Consider the following 17,907-nt stretch of genomic DNA (forward strand, 5'->3'; position numbering starts at 1 on the left):
TTGCATGTACCTGTCCAATTTTCCCAGCACCATTTATTGAAAAGACTGTCTTTACTCCAAGATATGCTCTTGCCTACTTTGTCAAATATTAATTGAGTATAATGACTGGGGATGATTTCTGGGTTCTCTGTTCTATTCTATTGGTCTGTATGCCTCTTCTTGTGCCAGTACAGGCTGTTTTGAGTACAGTGGATTTGTATTACAACTTGATATCTGTTATTATGATCCCTCCAACTTTTTTCTTCTTTCTCAAGATTGTTATGGTTATTCAGTGTCATTTTTGGTTCCATATGAATTTTTGAGTATATATATTCTAGATTTGTGAAATATGCTGTTGGTATTTTAATAAAGATTGCATTGAATCTGTAGATTGCCCTGGGTAGTATGGACATTTTAATGATATTGATTCTATTAATCCATGAACACGGAATATTCTTCTACTTGTTTATATTTTCTTCTATCTCTTTCTTCCGACCTATAGTTTTCTGAGTAGAAGTCTTTCACCTCCTTGGTTAAGTTTATTCCTAGACTTCTTATTTATTTTGTTGCAATGGTAAATGGGATTTTTTTTAGTTTCTCCTTCTGAGAATTCATTGTTGGTGTATAAAAAAGTCATTGATTTTTGGGTGCTGATTTTGTAACTTAAGTTGCCAAATTCATTTATTAAATCTAGTAGTTTTTTTGGTGGAGTCTTTAGGGTTTTCTGTGTACAATATCACATCATCTGGGAATAATGATAATTTTACTTCTTCCTTTCCAATTTGGATGCCTTTTATTTCTTCTTCTTGTCTGATCACTGTGGCCAGGATTTCATATGTCTTTCTGTCTCTCTATTTCTCTGTCTATCTACACACACACACACACACACACACACACACACACACACACATAGAAACACATGGCATCTTTTCACTTAAGCTGGGAAAACTTAGGCAAACATATTCGTTCCCCTCTCTTGCCCTCTCTGTAAAATAAACACTAAATGACCTTTAAGACCTCTTCTCACTCTAACATTCTTTGTTTCAAAGCCTATGAATAACCATGATACTACTATCTACATTGCTACTTCCCTTTTAAAATGGCCTATACTCTGGAAAAGAGAGTTTGATGAATGTTGTAAAAATCACTTCCTGGAAATAAGACACACCACTTTCATAATGGATATGATTTTATTCACTTAGCTTTTAAAGAAGCAATTTGCTTCCTAGGTTGCTAAATGATAGATCTATCATTATAATAAGGAAATTAATGGTTAACATTTATAGCCATCCACAAAATCCACTCTACATTTATAAGATTTTAAGCATAGCCTAGAGAATTCCATTGAAATGGTTAGATTTTTTGTACAGATAAATATCTTCTAGGTAAAGTGTCAATGAATTGAGATACTTGGCTATAGCAGATGTATTTAAATTTGCCATACATCAATATGTACTGAGCACAGCATAAAGCTATTTGAAAAATGTTTCATTTACTTTTAAAGAATGATATGGAAGTTGTATTTCTGAACAGAAAGGCTTTATTTAAATGGTTTATTATGATACCCACCTCCCTAAAATAAAGCACATCTAAATATATGTTTAGCTTTCTAACCTAAACCAATAAAAAAGCATGCTTCTTTACTTGCTACATCAAGTATGACCCATAGCTTTATAAGCAGACAAAAATTATTGGTATACATATCTGTAACAGATATTAAACTACCAATTTGGGAAGACATGTCATGCTTATGATTTTATTTTAAAAATATCTCTGAGCATAAGCACCATTAAACAAATGAAATGCAGTGAAATCTGGGTTGTACTAGCTATCTCCTCCTCAAACCTTCATTTATCACAAAAATCGGAAGGCATAGAAAGCTCCAGATACTGGAAAAGAGAATTGCCATGATGGTGTAGAGCTCTCACATTGTCTTCAAAGGGCATTATTGCCGAGTAAGGAAACACACTTTGAGTGAAATGGGTCTGTCCCATCAGTCCAAAGTGACAACAGATGACTGACTGACCTTTCTTACAAGTCATAAGACTTAAAATATAATGCCTATGTGAGCGTTTTATTATGGGAGTTGGGCTTATGGGTCAATCCTGATGTATGTAAATAGCTCTGAATTTTGAAAGACTGAAAAGGGCTTTTTAATATTTATTTATCTTCCCTTTCTGCTTCCTCTCTTATATAGTCACATATTAAATATTGGGGGAAAAACAAAAGTACATATAATATGGTTCAGTAGCTTAAATTGAAAGAAGGGTTTAAAGATGAAAGGGGGGAAATTATAGAAACAGAGTGATGTAAATCTGAACTAAAATTGTTGCCATGGTATTCTACACATCTGTCAAGGATATGGCCACAAAATTGTCACCAAAAGGCGCAGCAGTCATTACAAAAAGAATCTAGGATGTCAGAGGAATGGCAGTGTGAGTGACCCCTTGTCATATCCCCCAGAAATTTCAACAAGTTAACCAACTATAATTCAACAAATAAATCCCTGCTCAACACAGACACGTGCTTGAGTGACTTGCATACTGAAATATCTGACAGTGGGCAACTCAGATAAATGGAGAGATGAGAAGGGAGGAAAGTGCAGACAGCCAGCTGATACAGCCCTGCAGCCAGGAGCTCACTGCTTGGCTGGCTTGGAGAGGGGAGAAAGCTGAGGGTAGCAGGTGCTTCCTTCTGCAGGGAGGGTGGAAGGGACAGAGAGCTGTGGGGGCAGGTGCGAGGGGCAGCCCAGAAGGGTGAGTGGTGAGAGAGAAAAGAGTATCTGAGTCAGCAGACGCCTGACAGAGCACTAGGTTCCTCTGTGCGATTCTCCAATGTTGGCCAAGTGGTGGTGTTTCAAAGAAATGGAATCACAGAGCTCTGCTGCCACTTGGACTCCCAAAACTCACCTCCAGTTGCCCTTGCAGTTGGGTCCAGGAGCATATTATCTGTAAACCAAGATCTATTGCAGTAGAACCACTGTTTCCCTCTGTGACTGATCCCTAGAAGGGGTGCTTGAGGTTGGACCCCATGGAGATCAGGGGACACCATTACAGTGAGGGCAAAACAAACTTCGCCCCCAAGCAGTGTGGCTGTACTGTCTTATGAAAGCCAGAAAGCGCAGAGGTTCAAGACTGTGAGATCACAGGAGGAAAAAAAGTCTTGTGATTCAGTGCCTTATACTGGAAAATAGTAGAAAGACCTCTTCAGAGATAAATTCGTAAGCAAAGAAGGACTGCAAATGCCATGAATAACCACAGTAATGAAGATGAGCCCAGAAAGAAAATGAAAAAGCTCCAGAAAGCAAGCTGAAACACATGGAAATATGTGATATAAGTGACAGAGATTTCAAGATTGCAGTTCTGAAAATACTCAATGAGATGAAAGAAAATACAAACAAGCAATTCAATGTACTCAGAAAAGAAAAAAAAATCAATGAACAAAATGAGTACTTTACCAAAGAGATTAAAACTTTTAAAAAGAACCAATCAGAAACCCTGGAAATGACGCATGCAATTAAGGATATTAAGAATGAACTACTAAGCATAGAAAACAGAGCCAACCAGATACAGGAAATAATTAGTGATATCGAAGATAGGAATCTAGAAAAGATGCAGAGGGAAGAACAGAGAGACCTGAGCATAAAGAAAAATGAAAGAGCTCTACAAGAAATATCTGATTTCATCAGAGAAAGCAATATTGGAATTACAGTCTTTCCAGAGGAGCAGGAGAGGAAGCATGGAACGGAGAGTCTTTCAAACATAGAGTGGATGAGAACTTCCCAAACCTATGGAGAAAACTAGATGCCTGAATCCCAAAAGCAAATAGAACACATAGTTATCTTAATCCAAAGAGGCCCTCTCCAAGGAACTTGGTATTGAAGATGTCAAAAATTAATGACAGAGAAAAAATTCTCAAAGCAGCCAGGGAAAAGAAAAAAGTGACCTACAAAGGAAAACCCATCAGAATTTTATCTGATTTCTCAGAAGAAACTCTACAAGCCAGAAGAGTGTGGGACCAAGTATCCAAATTTCTGAAACAGATAAATTATCAGCCATTAATAATATATCCAGCAAAATTATCCTTTAAATAATTGGTTGCCAACCTTTCAGACCTCACAGACCACCAGTGGTCTGCAGACTACCGGTTGGCTACTGTTGCTCCAAAGGTTTCCTTAAACCAGTGGTCGCCAACATTTTGGACCTCATGGACCACCAGTGGTCTGTGGACCACCGGTTGGTGACTGCTGCTTTAAATATGAAGGAGAAATAAAGATGTTCCAAGACATACAAAGCTGAGGGATTTTATCACCAGAAAACCTCCGATGCAAGAAATACTCAAGGGAGTTATTCTCCCTGAAATAAAGAACATAAGACCACAACACTACATGTAATATCACCAAAAAATTTACAGCATAAACTAGGATAATTTGTGACAACAAAAATATAAAAGGGGGGGTAAAGGTCTGAATTGGCAAAGGAAGATGATGACAAGAAGCACTCAAAAGAGAAAAAAAACTATAGTATATATGCAACTTCATTTTTAATAAACCCAAATGGTAACACATACACAAAAATCCCCAAACCAGAACATATAGCTTAAAAAAAAGAGGACACAGAGGAAAGAAATATGGAATACCACACACACACACACACACACAAAAAAAAACGACAGAAAAATGAGGGGAAAACAAAGAATGGAAGAACAGAGCTATCAAGACACAAAAGACAAAATGGCTATAGGCACCAATAAAGAGGCACAGAATAGCAGAGTGGATTAAACACACACACACACACACACACACACACACACACACACTCACACACACACAACCAACTATATGCTTCCTACAAAGGACACATCTAAGCTCCAAAGACAAAGGTAGATTCAAAGGAAAAGGGGTGGAAAATGATATTCTCTAAGCAAATAATATCCACAGAAAAGCAGGTGTAGCCATACTTATATCTGACAAAATAGATTTTAAGATAACGAGTAAAAAATTAGAGTAGAATTGAGTGAAATAGAGAACAAAAAGACTATACAAAAAATTAATAAAACAAAGATCTCATTCTTTGAAAAGATTAATAAAATTACAAACCCCTGCCCTGACCAGTTTGGTTCAGTGGATAGAGTGTTGGCCTGCAGACTGAAAGGTCCCAGGTTCAATTCCAGTCAAGTGCATGTACCTTGGTTGTGGGCACATCTCCAGTGGGGGGTTACAGGAGGCAGCTGATCGATGTTTCTCTCTCATTGATGTTTCTAACTCTCTATCCTTCTCCCTTCCTCTCTGTAAAAAATCAATAAAAATATATTTTAAAAAATTACAAACCCCTGGCTAGACTCATGAAGGAAAAAAATGAAAAAGATCCATATAAACAAAATAAGAAATGATAGAGGAAAATTCACAACAGACATCATAGCTATACAAAGGATCATACTAGAATATTATGAAGACCATATGCCACCATATTCAATAACATGGAAGAAATGGATAAGTTCCTAGAATTATATAACCTTCCTAGTCTAAATCATGAAGAATTGGAAAATCTAAATAAACTGATCAGTAGTGAGGAAATGAAAACAACCATCAACCCCCAAAAAATAAATAAATAAATAAAAGCCCAAAAACAGATGGCTTCACCAGTGAATTCTACCAAATGTTCAAAAAGATTTAAAACATATCCTTCTCAAACTCTTTCAAAATTAAAGAAGAGGCAATACTTCCTAAAACATTCTATGAGGCCAATATACCCCTGATACAAAAAATTGGCAAAGATAACACAAAAAAAGAAAACTACAGACCAATATCTTTGATTAATACAGATGCAAAATTCCTAAACAAAATACTAGCAAATCGAATACAATAGCACATCAAAAAAATTACACATCATGATCAAGTGGGGTTCATTCCAGGGGCACCAGGATGCTTCAACATATGCAAATCAATCAATCTAATAAACTGCATTTACAAAGAAAACGATAAAATCATATCAATAGATGTAGAAAAATCATTTGATAAGATACATCATACATTTATTATTGAAACACTCAAAAAATAGGATTAGAAGGAAAGTACCTCAACATTATAAAGGCCATATATGATAAACCCTCAGATAATATTATACTCAATGGTGAAAAACTGAAAGCTTTTCCTCTAAGATCAGGAACAACACAAGGATGTCCTCTCTAACCACTCTTATTCAACATAGTGCTAAGTTTACTAGCCAGAGCAATAAGGCAAGAGAAAGAAAATAAAAGGCATTAAAGCCCTGACCGGTTTGGCTCAGTGGATAGAGCGTCGGCCTGCGGAACTAAGAGTCCTGGGTTCGATTCCGGTCAAGGGCATGTACCTTGGTTGCGGGCATATCCCCAGTGGGGAGTGTGCAGGAGGCAGCTGATCAATGTTTCTAACTCTCTATCCCTCTCTCTTCCTCTCTGTAAAAAATCAATAAAATATATTTTAAAAAATAAATAAATAAATAAATAAATAAAAGGCATTAAAATTGGGAAGGATCAACTTTAAAAAGAACATGAAATACCTATATAATGAAAATTATAAAGCATTATTTTTAAAGATTGTAAAAAAAAACAGCAAAATGGAAAAATACCTTATGTTCATGGATTGGAAGAGTCAACGTAGTTAAAATGGCCATATTACTTAATGCAATATACAGATTTAATGCAATCCCCATCAATATCCCAGATGTCATTTTTAAAGAAATAGAATGAGAAATCATCAGATTTGTATGGAACCACAAACAACCCTGAATATCAAGGTAATCCTGAGAAAAAAGTAAAAAGCTGGAGGTATCATGCTACCTGACTTCAAATTATACTACAGAGCTATGCTTAATCAAAAACAGCACGGTATTGGCAGAGAAACAGACACACATATCAGTGGAACAGCATAGAGAGCCCAGCTATAAAACCACATGTATATGAACAGATACTTTTTGACAAAGGAGCCAGAAACACACAACAGAGTAAAAATAGTCTCTTCAATAAATGGCACTGTGTTTTTTTGTGGGTTTTTTTTTTGGAAGATGGTGACCAGCAGGAAGGGAGGGAGGGAGAGAGTGTGAGAAAGTGAGGGAGCAATAGAGAATTGTGTGGATGTGGGTGGTGTGTGTGTGTATGAGCTAAGGACAGTTAGATCCTGCAGGTCTTCCAAGGGGCTGCCAAACCGGCAGTCTTAGATGGCAGGGCCCCGCTGCCGCTGCGGACACTCTGGGGGCAGCCAGCGTGGGCACAGAGACCACACCATCTTGAAAAACAGAGCTGCTTGAGACTAGGATCCTGGCCTCAGGACCACCCAGTCTGGTCTCAGATGCAAACTGGGAGCCTGCAGCCACTGGGGACAGAGACCTGCGACCACACCTGCAGACACACAGACACCAAGAATCCAGGCATCTCAGCAGTAGATTTCTGTGAGTCACAGAGCCCATCCCCCTCCCCTCAGGCTCACAGCAGCTCCATAGGAACTGCTAGACCTGCCCCTTGCACAGGGCCGCAGCACCACTACAGGAATTTGAGCCTGGGCACATGTGGACACTGGGAATCTGTTCCCCGCAATGTCACTGAAGAGCTATGGCCCCTGGGCAAGTGCACACGGAAGTCTGTTTTCCACAGGGCAGGAGTGGACCTGCTGCCGACACAGTGCGACTGTGCAACCCGGTCCCCCAAGCAGACCTGGGACCCTGATTCTCCGCATGAGAGGCAGCACTGAGCACCAGTGACTTGACTCTGTTTCTCATGGTGTGCGCCTGGGATCCCTGATTCCCAGTGCATTCACACTAAGAGCCAGTGACTCCAATTCTTGGCCCACGCACACACAGGGACCCTGATTCTTGGCACAAGACCACACCAAGCAACAGAGACTCTGATACTTGATTCTTGGTGCGGGCACAAGGAAACTCTAACTCCTGGCACACACTAGGGGACTCTGATTTTTGGCACATGCCAGTGGGGTCTCTTTCAGTGCAGCGCAGGCAGGGTCACTGATTCTAGGTGCACGCATGAGGCCACACTAAACGCTGGTGACTCTGATCCTGGGCAAGTGTGGCTCCCACCAACCCACGGCAGCCACATGTCTTGGGGCCATAGCTCTTCAGTGACACTCAGGTGGTATGAAGCTCCCACTGCACACAGCCCAGGCCCATGCAACTCGACATTTGAACCTTCTGGTGATAGTCAGAATGGGGAGATGACACAATTCCCAGAGGAAAGAAAATGAGGAGTCTCCAAGAAAGGAAATAAGTGAAAAGGATGCATGCAACATGACAGAAAAAGAATTCAGAGAAATGGTCATATAGTTCATACACCAGATGGATGAGAAAATCAACAACCTATGCAAAAATCAGGAAGAAATCAAAAGTGATATAGCTACAATAAAAAAAAACACCATGGAAGGTTTCAACAGTAGACTAGAAGAAGCAGAGGACCAAATTAGTGAGTTAGAAGATAAGGTATAGAAACAAGCACAATCTGAACAACAACTGGAGAAAAAAAATTAAAGCAGGAGAGCCTAAGGGAGCTTTGGGACAACACAAAATGAAGTAACATACGTATAATAGGGCTGCCAGAAGGACAAGAAGAGCAGCAAGGATTAGAAAATCTATTTGAAGAAATAATGAAAGAAAACTTCCCAGATATGGGGAAGAAAAAAGTTGCACAAGTACAGAGTCCCAAGCAAGATGAATCCCAAAAGACCCACACCAAGGAACGTAATAATTACAATGGCAAATGTTAACGACAAAGAGAGAATCTTAAAGGCTGCAAGAGAGAGACAGACAGTTACTTACCAAGGATCCCCCATCATATTTTCAAATAATTTCTCAACAGAAACACATCAAGCTAGAAGGGAATGGAAGGAGGTATACAAAGTGATGCAAAGAAAAGGACTGAATCTAAGAATACTCTACCCAGCAAGACTATCAATCAAAATTGAAGGGGAAATCAGGAGCTTTGCAGACAAAAAAAGGCTAAGAAAGTTTATCACTACCAAGCCAGCAATGCAAGAAATGCTAAAGGGAATGCTGTAAAAAGGGAGGAAGGAACACAGGCAGAAAGTACAGAAATGGCTACAAATAAGTACCTATCAATAATAACATTAAACATAAGTGGATTAAATGCTCCAATCAAAAGACATTGAATGAGTGAATGGATAAGAAAACATGACCCATGTATATGCTGTCTACAGGAGACCCACCTCAGAACAAGGAACTCACACAGACTGAAAGTGAAGGGATGGAAAAATATAGATCAGGAAAATGGAAATGAAAAAAAAGTTGAGGTAGCAATACCTATATATGACAAAATAGACCTCAAAGTAAAGACCATAACAAGAGACAATAAAGGCCACTTAATAATTCTAAAGGGATCGATACAACAAGAGGATATAACTCTGGTAAACATTTATGCACCCAATGCAGGAGCAGCCAAATACATAAAAAAACTTCTGGAAGATATCAGAGGAGAGATTGACAGCAACACAATCATAGTAGGAGACTTTTAACATACCATTAATATCACTGGATAAATCCTCTAGACAAAAAATTACCAAAGAAACATCAATCTTAAACGACTCACTAGATCAGATGCACTTGACATCTTTAGAACATTCCACCCCAAAACTACATAATATACATTCTTCTCAAGCACACATGGGACATTTACAAATATAGACCACATTTTGGGACACAGGCAAAGTCTCTCCAAATTCAAGAGGATTGAAATCATATCAAGCATCTTCTCAGATCACAATGGCATAAAATAGAAATCAACTACTGTAAAAATGATCACAAAAATTTAAACACTTAGAGGCTGAATAGCACACTATTAAAAAATAAGTGGGTTACCAAAGAGATCAAAGAATAAATAAAATACATCCTGGAAACAAATGACAATGAAAACACAACAATCCAAAATCTTTGAGACACAGTGAAAACAATCCTGTGAGGGAAGTTCATAGCATTACAGACCTACCTCAAAAAAACAACAAATATTGGAAATGAACCATCTAACTCTGAAACTTGAAGAATTAGAAAGAGAGCAACAAGAAAAACCCAGTGTGATCAGAAGGAAGGAAATAATAAAGATCAGAGTGGAAATAAATGACATAGAGAACAAAACAAACAAACAAACAAAAAAACAATACAAAAGATCAATGAAACCAAGAGCTGGTTCTTTGAAAGGACAAACAAGATTGATGAACCTCTAGCCAGACTCACCAAGAAGCAAAGAGAGAGGACCCAAATAACAAAATCAGAAATGAAAGAGGTGAAATAACAACAGAACCCAGAGAAATACAAAGGATTGTTAAAAAATACTATGAGCAACTTTACTCCAACAAACTGGTTAACCTAGAAGAAATGGTCATATTCCTAAAAAAATACGACCTTCCAAAACTCAACCGGGAGGAATAAAAAAATCTGAATAGGCTGATAACTATGGAGGAAATTGAAGCAGTAATAAAAAAAACTTCCAACAAACAAAAGCACTGGACCAGACAGCTTCACAGGAGAGTTTTATCAAACATTCAAAGAAGAAATAAAACCTATCTTCCTCAGACTATTCCAAAAAATTCAAGTCGAAGGAGCACTTCCAAGCTTGTTCTATGAAGCCAACATTACCCTAATCCCAAAACCAGATAAAGACAATAAAAAGAAAGAGAATTACAGACCAATATCCCTCATGAACATAGATGCCAAAATCCTCAACAAAATTCGAGCAAATTAGATCCAGCATTACATTTGAAAGATCATACACCATGACCAATTGGGATTTATCCTCGGGATGCAAGGATGGTACAACATCCACAAATCAATAAATGTGATACACCACATAAACAAACTGAGAGATAAAAACCATTTAATCATATCCATTGAAGCAGAAAAAGCATTTGACAAAATCCAACACCCTTTCTTGATAAAAACTCTCAGCAAGGTGGGAATAGAAGGATCATACTTGAACATAATAAAAGCCCTATATGAAAAACCCACAGCCAACATCATACTCAATGGGCAAAAACTAAAACAATTTCTCCTAAGAACAGGAACAAGACAGGGATGCCCCCTCTCACCACTCCTCTTTGACATAGTACTGGAAGTACTAGCCATTGTGATCAGACATGAAGAATAAACAAAAGGCATCCAAATTGGAAAAGAAGAAGTAAAACTGTCCTTATTCACAGATGACATGATATTGTACATAGAAAACTCTAAAGACTCCATCAAAAAACTACTAGACTTAATAAATGAATTTGGCAATGTAGCAGGATACAAAATTAACATCCAGAAGTCTATGGCTTTTCTATACACTAATAATGAACTCACAGAAAGAGAAATTAAAGTAGCAATCCCATTTACCATTGCAGCAGAAAAATTAAGATACCTAGGAATAAACTTAACCAAGGAGACAAAGGACCTGTACTCAGAAAATTTCAGGATGCTTTTTAGAGCATCCTGAAAGATAGAGGAAGACATGAACAAATGGAAGAATATACCATGTTCATGGATTGGTAGAATAAACATCATTAAAATGTCCATACTACCCAAAGCAATCTATAAATTCAACAGAATCCCCATTAAAATACCAATGGCATACTTCAAAGACATAGAACAAATTCTCCAAAAATTCATCTGGACTAAAAAAACGACCCCAAATAGCTGCAGCAATCTTGAGAAAGAAGAACAATGGTGGAGGGATCACAATACCAGATATCAAGCTATACTACAAAGCCACTGTTCTCAAAACTGCCTGGTACTGGCACAAGAACAGACATATAGACCAGTGGAACAGAACAAAGAACCCAGAGATTGACACAAGCCACTATGCTCAATTAATATTTGACAAAGGAGGCAAGAGCATACAATGGAGACAAGACAGTCTCTTCAATAAATGGTTTTGAGAAAACTGGATAGATACTTGCAAAACAATGAAACTAGACCACCAACTTATACCATACACAAAAATAAACTCAAAATGGATAAAGGACTTAAATGTAAGATGGGAAACCATAAAAATCTTAGAAGAAGCCATAGGCAACAAAATAGTAGACATTTGTCATAGCAATATCTTTACCGATACAGCTCCTAGGGCAATGGAGACTAAGGAGAAAATAAACAAATGGGACTGCATCAAAATAAAAAATAAAAACTTCTGCAGAGCAAAAGATACCATCAACAAAACATCCAGAAAGCCCACTGCATGGGAGAACATATTTGCCAATGTTATCTCTCATTAGGGTTTAATCTCCAACGTTTTCAGGGAACTCATACAACTTAACAAGAGGAAGATAAACAATCCAATCAAAAAATGGGCAAAAGACCTAAATAGACACTTTTCGAAAGAGGACATTCAGAAAGCCAAGAGACATATGAAAACTTGCTCAAAATCACTAATCATCTGAGAGATGCAAATCAAAACAACAATGAGGTACCACCTCACACCTGTCAGAATGGCTATCATCAACAAGTTAATAAATGAAAAGTGCTAGAGAGGATGTGGAGAAAAAGGCAACCATCTTCACTGCTGGTGAGAATGCAGACTGGTGCAGCCACTGTGGAAAACAGCATGGCATTTCCTCAAAAAATTAAAAATGGAACTGCCATTTGACCCAGTAATACCACTTCTAGGAATATATCCCAAGAAAAGAGAAACACCAATCAGAAAGGATATATGCACCCCTATGTTCATAGCAGTGAAATTTACAATAGCTAAGATTTGGAAACAGCCTAAATGCCCATCAGCAGATTAATGGATTAGAAAACTGTGGTACATCTACACAATGGAATACTATGCTGCTGTAAAAAAGAAGGAATTCTTACCATTTTCAACAGCATGGATGGATCTGGAGAGCATTATGCTAAGTGAAATAAGCCAGTCAGTCAAAGATAAATACCACATGATCTCACTTATTTATGGATAATAAAGAAGATTACAAACTGTTGAACAAAAATAGACAGAGGCAAAGAAGCATCAAGCAGACTGTAAAACTACAGCGGGAAGGTAGGGGAGGGTTGGTGGGGTAAGAGATCAACCAGCGGACTTGTATGCATGCATATAAGCATGACCAACAGACGCAAGACACTGGGGGCGGGGGGACGAGGGCAAGTGCCAGGTGGTGAGGGAGGCTGGGTTTTTTTTGTTGTTTGTTTTTTTAAGCCTAAAGGACAGTAGCTTGTCTCCATTCTTGTTCTTTGGGATTTTTTCATCATTGGATAAAAGGATACGTGCATTGGGTCAATCCTCTCGAGATACAATATTCCAGTTGCACCCATGTGATGAAGACAGTGCCCCTCAGAGGGAGGGAGCCAACAGATGGGGAGCAGGGAATTCTGAAAACCAAAGCGATGACAGAGATGCTAAGCCTTTCCTTCATATGTCTGACACCCCTCTTCAGGCGGCCTGCAGGCCAGGTGTCTGCTGGACCTTTACCACTTGATGTCCTGGCAGGCTGCCCTGGGTCCTGCTAGGCAGTGTGAAGGGCTGCCTGGGCCCGGGGGTGTCGCCGCCCCCCCGTCCCAGCTGCTCCTGGTACAGCTCCTGCACATGGGTGTTGGTCTCCAGGGGCCACACCGGGATGGTAGCGTAGATGCCTTCCATCTGCCGCAGCAGTGCCCTGTCTGCAAACCCATTGTCCACCTGGGCCTGGTCCCTGCTGCTTAGGCATGCCTGGCACAGGCCAGGACCTCCATGAAGTGGTAGGACCTCCACGAAGTGGTAGGGGAACTTGCCCCTCTACAGCTTCAGGACCACTTCTGGATGTTTCAAAGCCATAAGCAGCCTCAAAGCGTAGCAGAACTTCTTCATCCCTTTCAAGGGTGACCTCCTGGAAGTCTTTGTTCCTCAGGGTGCCATGGGTTAGCACTCCCACGTCTTCGTTGAACAGATCCTTGGCCATGTGCCTGAGGATGTGTGCCAGGTACCCATCAGAGCTGGCACTCTCATGGAGCCTCATATCCTTCTCCTTCTTGTCTCCAAACAGAGTGTCCACGGCGGCGTCATTCGAGGCGAGGTCACTTTGCTCCATTATCTGGACAATTTCACTTTGGGAACTATATAAAGCTATGGGAACATCTTCTCATAGGGCCTCCAGTTTCTTGTCATAACACGGAGCCACAATGATGTGGAAAATCTTGTCTGGGGACAGGTCCTGCCGTCTGGTGAAGTAATCCTTCACCAGAGAGCCCATGATCTGCTGGGGAGACTTGGCCGTGCAGAGGTGGGGGTGATGGGGTGACCCAGCACATGCTCTGCATATTGGTCCCAGCCAAGGCAGGCGGAGGTCAGCATGGGTAGCCGGGGCTCTTCCTCACGGTGCTGCCAGTACCAATGCACAAATTCCTTCTGATTCCCCAGGATGCTGAAGTCTGCAGCTATCTTCATGTCAAAGACAGTGCACCCCAAGGCTTTTGAGAAAGGCGCAGAGCCTCTGGATGCATCAGTGACACTGAGGCTGAATTTAGCAGCAAAATAAGGCAGAGACTAAGGACACACAGACACTGCTAGCACCTTGTGCTATGAGGTATCACATTTCTTATTAAGGTTCAGAACACGGAAGAAGTCCTTGGTGTTCTGTTGAGAAACTTGGACTCCTTCCTCTGTGGTCACACAACTGTCACACTCCAGGCAGTCACTCAGAAATATCTTGGTATCAGCCAACTTAGGGAATTCTCCCTTCTCTCCATTCTCCTGAGCTGGACTCCAGATGTTGATTGCGGCATTCTCTTGGTCATCGGTTTTTGTTTTTTTACTACATTCCTTCCATGTGCAGTGATCACAATTCATCTGGAGCAGGGCTGGCGGGGGCCGGCTTGAATGACCTGGAGGAAGCACAGGGAGAGCAGTCAGTCACTGCTGGTCACTGCTGCTGGCAGTATCCTTTCTTCCTTGTGGAGCTTCTAGGGAGAAGTGGCCGCAGTGCCTGAGGCCGAGTTCCAGGAGGCCGGCAGCACTGTCGCGTTCATGCCAGAGGCGCTGGTCCATTGGTGCCTGTCCTGTCCTCTGGAGATTGAACCTACAGGACTACTAAAGAAGCCAGTCCCCAGTTCTGCCCCGCCTCCACCACTGATTGATTGGAGTTTCAGGGCCAGGAGGAGGAACCAAGAGGCCTGCCTTCCAGCTGCTCACCAGTCCCTGTGCCACTCACTCCAGTTCCCTGTTAACTATCCCCTGATCAATGGGAGCCTGCAGGCTGAGGGAGAGACTAAGCAGTCTGCCTTCCGTCCTCTCACCAGTCACTGCTGCCACAGATTCATTGGAGACTGAGGGACCCCATTAGTCATCCCCTAATCAATGGAGCCTGAGGGCCAGGGGATGGACCGGTCATCTGTTCGGTCTTTAAGGACCCTAGGTTTATATATATTAGAATTTAAATTTTTATCTTTATTGTAGAAAGTATTACAGATGTCCACTTTTATTCTCCCTATTTACCCCCACCACCCCGTGCAACCCCCAGGCCTTCACCACAACATTGTCTATGTCCATGGGTTATGCTTATAAATTCTTTTGTTAACCTTTCCCCCCCCCCACACCCCCCCACAGCTGCTTATCATTTTATATTGATTGTATCATTGTATATGACTACCAGTTGCTCTGAATCTTTGTCAACAGTTGAAATTTTCTTTTTATTTTATCCATTATAATAGGAGAGAAATGGGGTAATCCACATACCTACTAAAACTCAAATAAGGCCACATTAGCTTAGAGGGATTTTAGGTAAGATATGCAAAATACTAGGTAATGGGGAAGGGTGTTAGAGAATAGAATTAACCATGGTACAGGGGTGGCCATAAGGAATAACTTGAAACAAATATCCTATCCTTGCCATGTGAGACTCCAGAATTGATCATGAACCATGAGCAAAGTCAGTTTGGGAATACTCTTTAGAGGGTGGTAGAGTAAAGCTTTTTATCCAATCAGAGAATGTTTGCCTCCCAAAAATCACCCGCAAAGCCATTTCATAGCCTCCTCAGCATCTATCATCCCATGTTGATGTCCTATGTGGTGCTTTGTGATGTATAAGCCTCCTTAGCAACTATTGGCTCGGCTACCAGCTGACCAATCAAACTAAGGGTGTGGTTCCCCATTGTTCTGGGAGGGTATATATACAGAGAGGTAAGAGGCTCTGGATTAGACTAGTTCTTGGCATCATGACTAAAGTGGCCAGGAAACCACAGGAACCTAAAACATTTATCATACAATCGCACCCAAGGATCAGAAATAAGAAGAGGAAGGCCCCCTGTCAGCCAAGATCCAGAAATGGTGTCAAGGTAAGATGACTCCTACCAAGCTCCTCCTCTTCCCATTGATTTTACCTCCCATGATGTCTCACTATACTTGACTGGCACAACATCCCTCACTGGCCCATGTCCCTTTTCATGAAATTCTCCTTCCCATTCAGTCCTCCACTTTCTCTAAATGAATACCCCACTGGGCTTATATGCTCCCTTGCCCTTCTAGATGCCAAAAACAACTGTGGAGGCTAAAAGACCCCTTAAAGAGAATTCAAGAAATAAGTCTCAAACATGTGTAACTGACTCGAAAAAGCTTAAAAAGACAAGAAGGCCAACAATATCCACCTGTCATTATATGCTTAATAAGAAATGGAGTCAAAATAAAAGAAAGAATCAAAATAAGGGACGGAAGCAAAAGAAGAGCCGTAATCAAAAGAGAAGGAATCAGATTAAGAGACAAATTCATCCAGTCCCAGAAAAGGGGCCCCGTGGAGATGTCATCACTTCACATTACCCGTGCATCTAGTAGCTGAATACAAAAGGCCAGAGACCTCAGAAATATCTGCTGTGTCTTCAGAGGTCTGGTTTCTGAGAAATGGCCAACTACATAGAGACTGACTCTTACATCAAAAGGGCAAAACATTGGCTATAATTCAAATAAAAATTGATACATGAAAATGTGATATTTGTGTGTCTCTGAATTTTCTGATGGTGGGGAGGGAGTGCAGGAAGAGAGGAGGCAGGTACATGAGAAGGGAGGGATGTGGGGTTCTGCATGTTTTGGAACCAGATTCTCAGGTCCAACAGCCAGGTGTTAAGGGTAAGGACTGGATCAGGACTGAGTATTGAAGGTCAATTTTCTTCCTTAACACTTTATTTCAGGGAGAAGGAGTAAAAGGTGGTGTTACTATATTGGTTTGGGATAGAGAGCAATATTAGGGTCTAGATTGCCAGAACTCAGATGGGAAGATGTTTGATATGAGGAGGGTGACAAAGATACTACCCCAAAAGGGGCAAGCAAAGAAAGCACCTCCTATTTACCTATAGCATACTGGGATTTGTTGTACCCCACCTAAAGCTATAAGCTAAAGGTGCTCAGAAGGCACAAAATGCTTACCCTGATAAAAGTCACCACCAGAACTCCCAAGAAATGAAATAATGGCTGTAGGGCCAAACCTAACACTGGTAAGGCCACTTTCTTGATAAGATGCTTGTGGTAAAGCAACGGCCTTTCAAGGGCTAGGCAGTAAGAGCAAGCCTCCCTGGTGCAGGAGATAAAAGACAGCATTTTCCATGCAAATGGAAATGAAAAAAAAATCTGGGGTAGCAATGCTCATATTTAACAAAATAGACCATAAAATGAAGGCCATCACAAGAGAAAATAAAGGACACTATGTAATATTAAAGGGATCAATACAACCTCGTAAACATATATGCACCCAATACAGGAGCACCTAAATATATATTTTTAAAAGCTTTTATCCCGACAGAAGATGGCTGCCAACAGGAAAGCAAACTGCAAGATGATGTGTGACTGAGAGAATGAAAGGAGAGTGTGTGAACATATGGGGAATGTATATTTGTGGGTGAGGGACAGCTTTACTCCAAGGGACTATTGGGGACTGCCGGACCTGGCTCCCCTGACTAGGCAGCCTCCACTGCTGCAGAAATCTCTCCCAGAGTGACCAGC

General features: G+C 40.5%; 1 pseudogene; it reads right to left on the minus strand.

Moving 5' to 3' along the window:
* Positions 1–13,377: 13,377 nt before the first annotated feature.
* Positions 13,378–14,769, minus strand: LOC102439096 (annotated as a pseudogene).
* Positions 14,770–17,907: the final 3,138 nt, after the last annotated feature.

The sequence above is a fragment of the Myotis lucifugus genome, unplaced genomic scaffold, assembly GCF_000147115.1.
Source record: "Myotis lucifugus unplaced genomic scaffold, Myoluc2.0 scaffold_40, whole genome shotgun sequence".
Lineage (NCBI taxonomy): Eukaryota > Metazoa > Chordata > Mammalia > Chiroptera > Vespertilionidae > Myotis > Myotis lucifugus.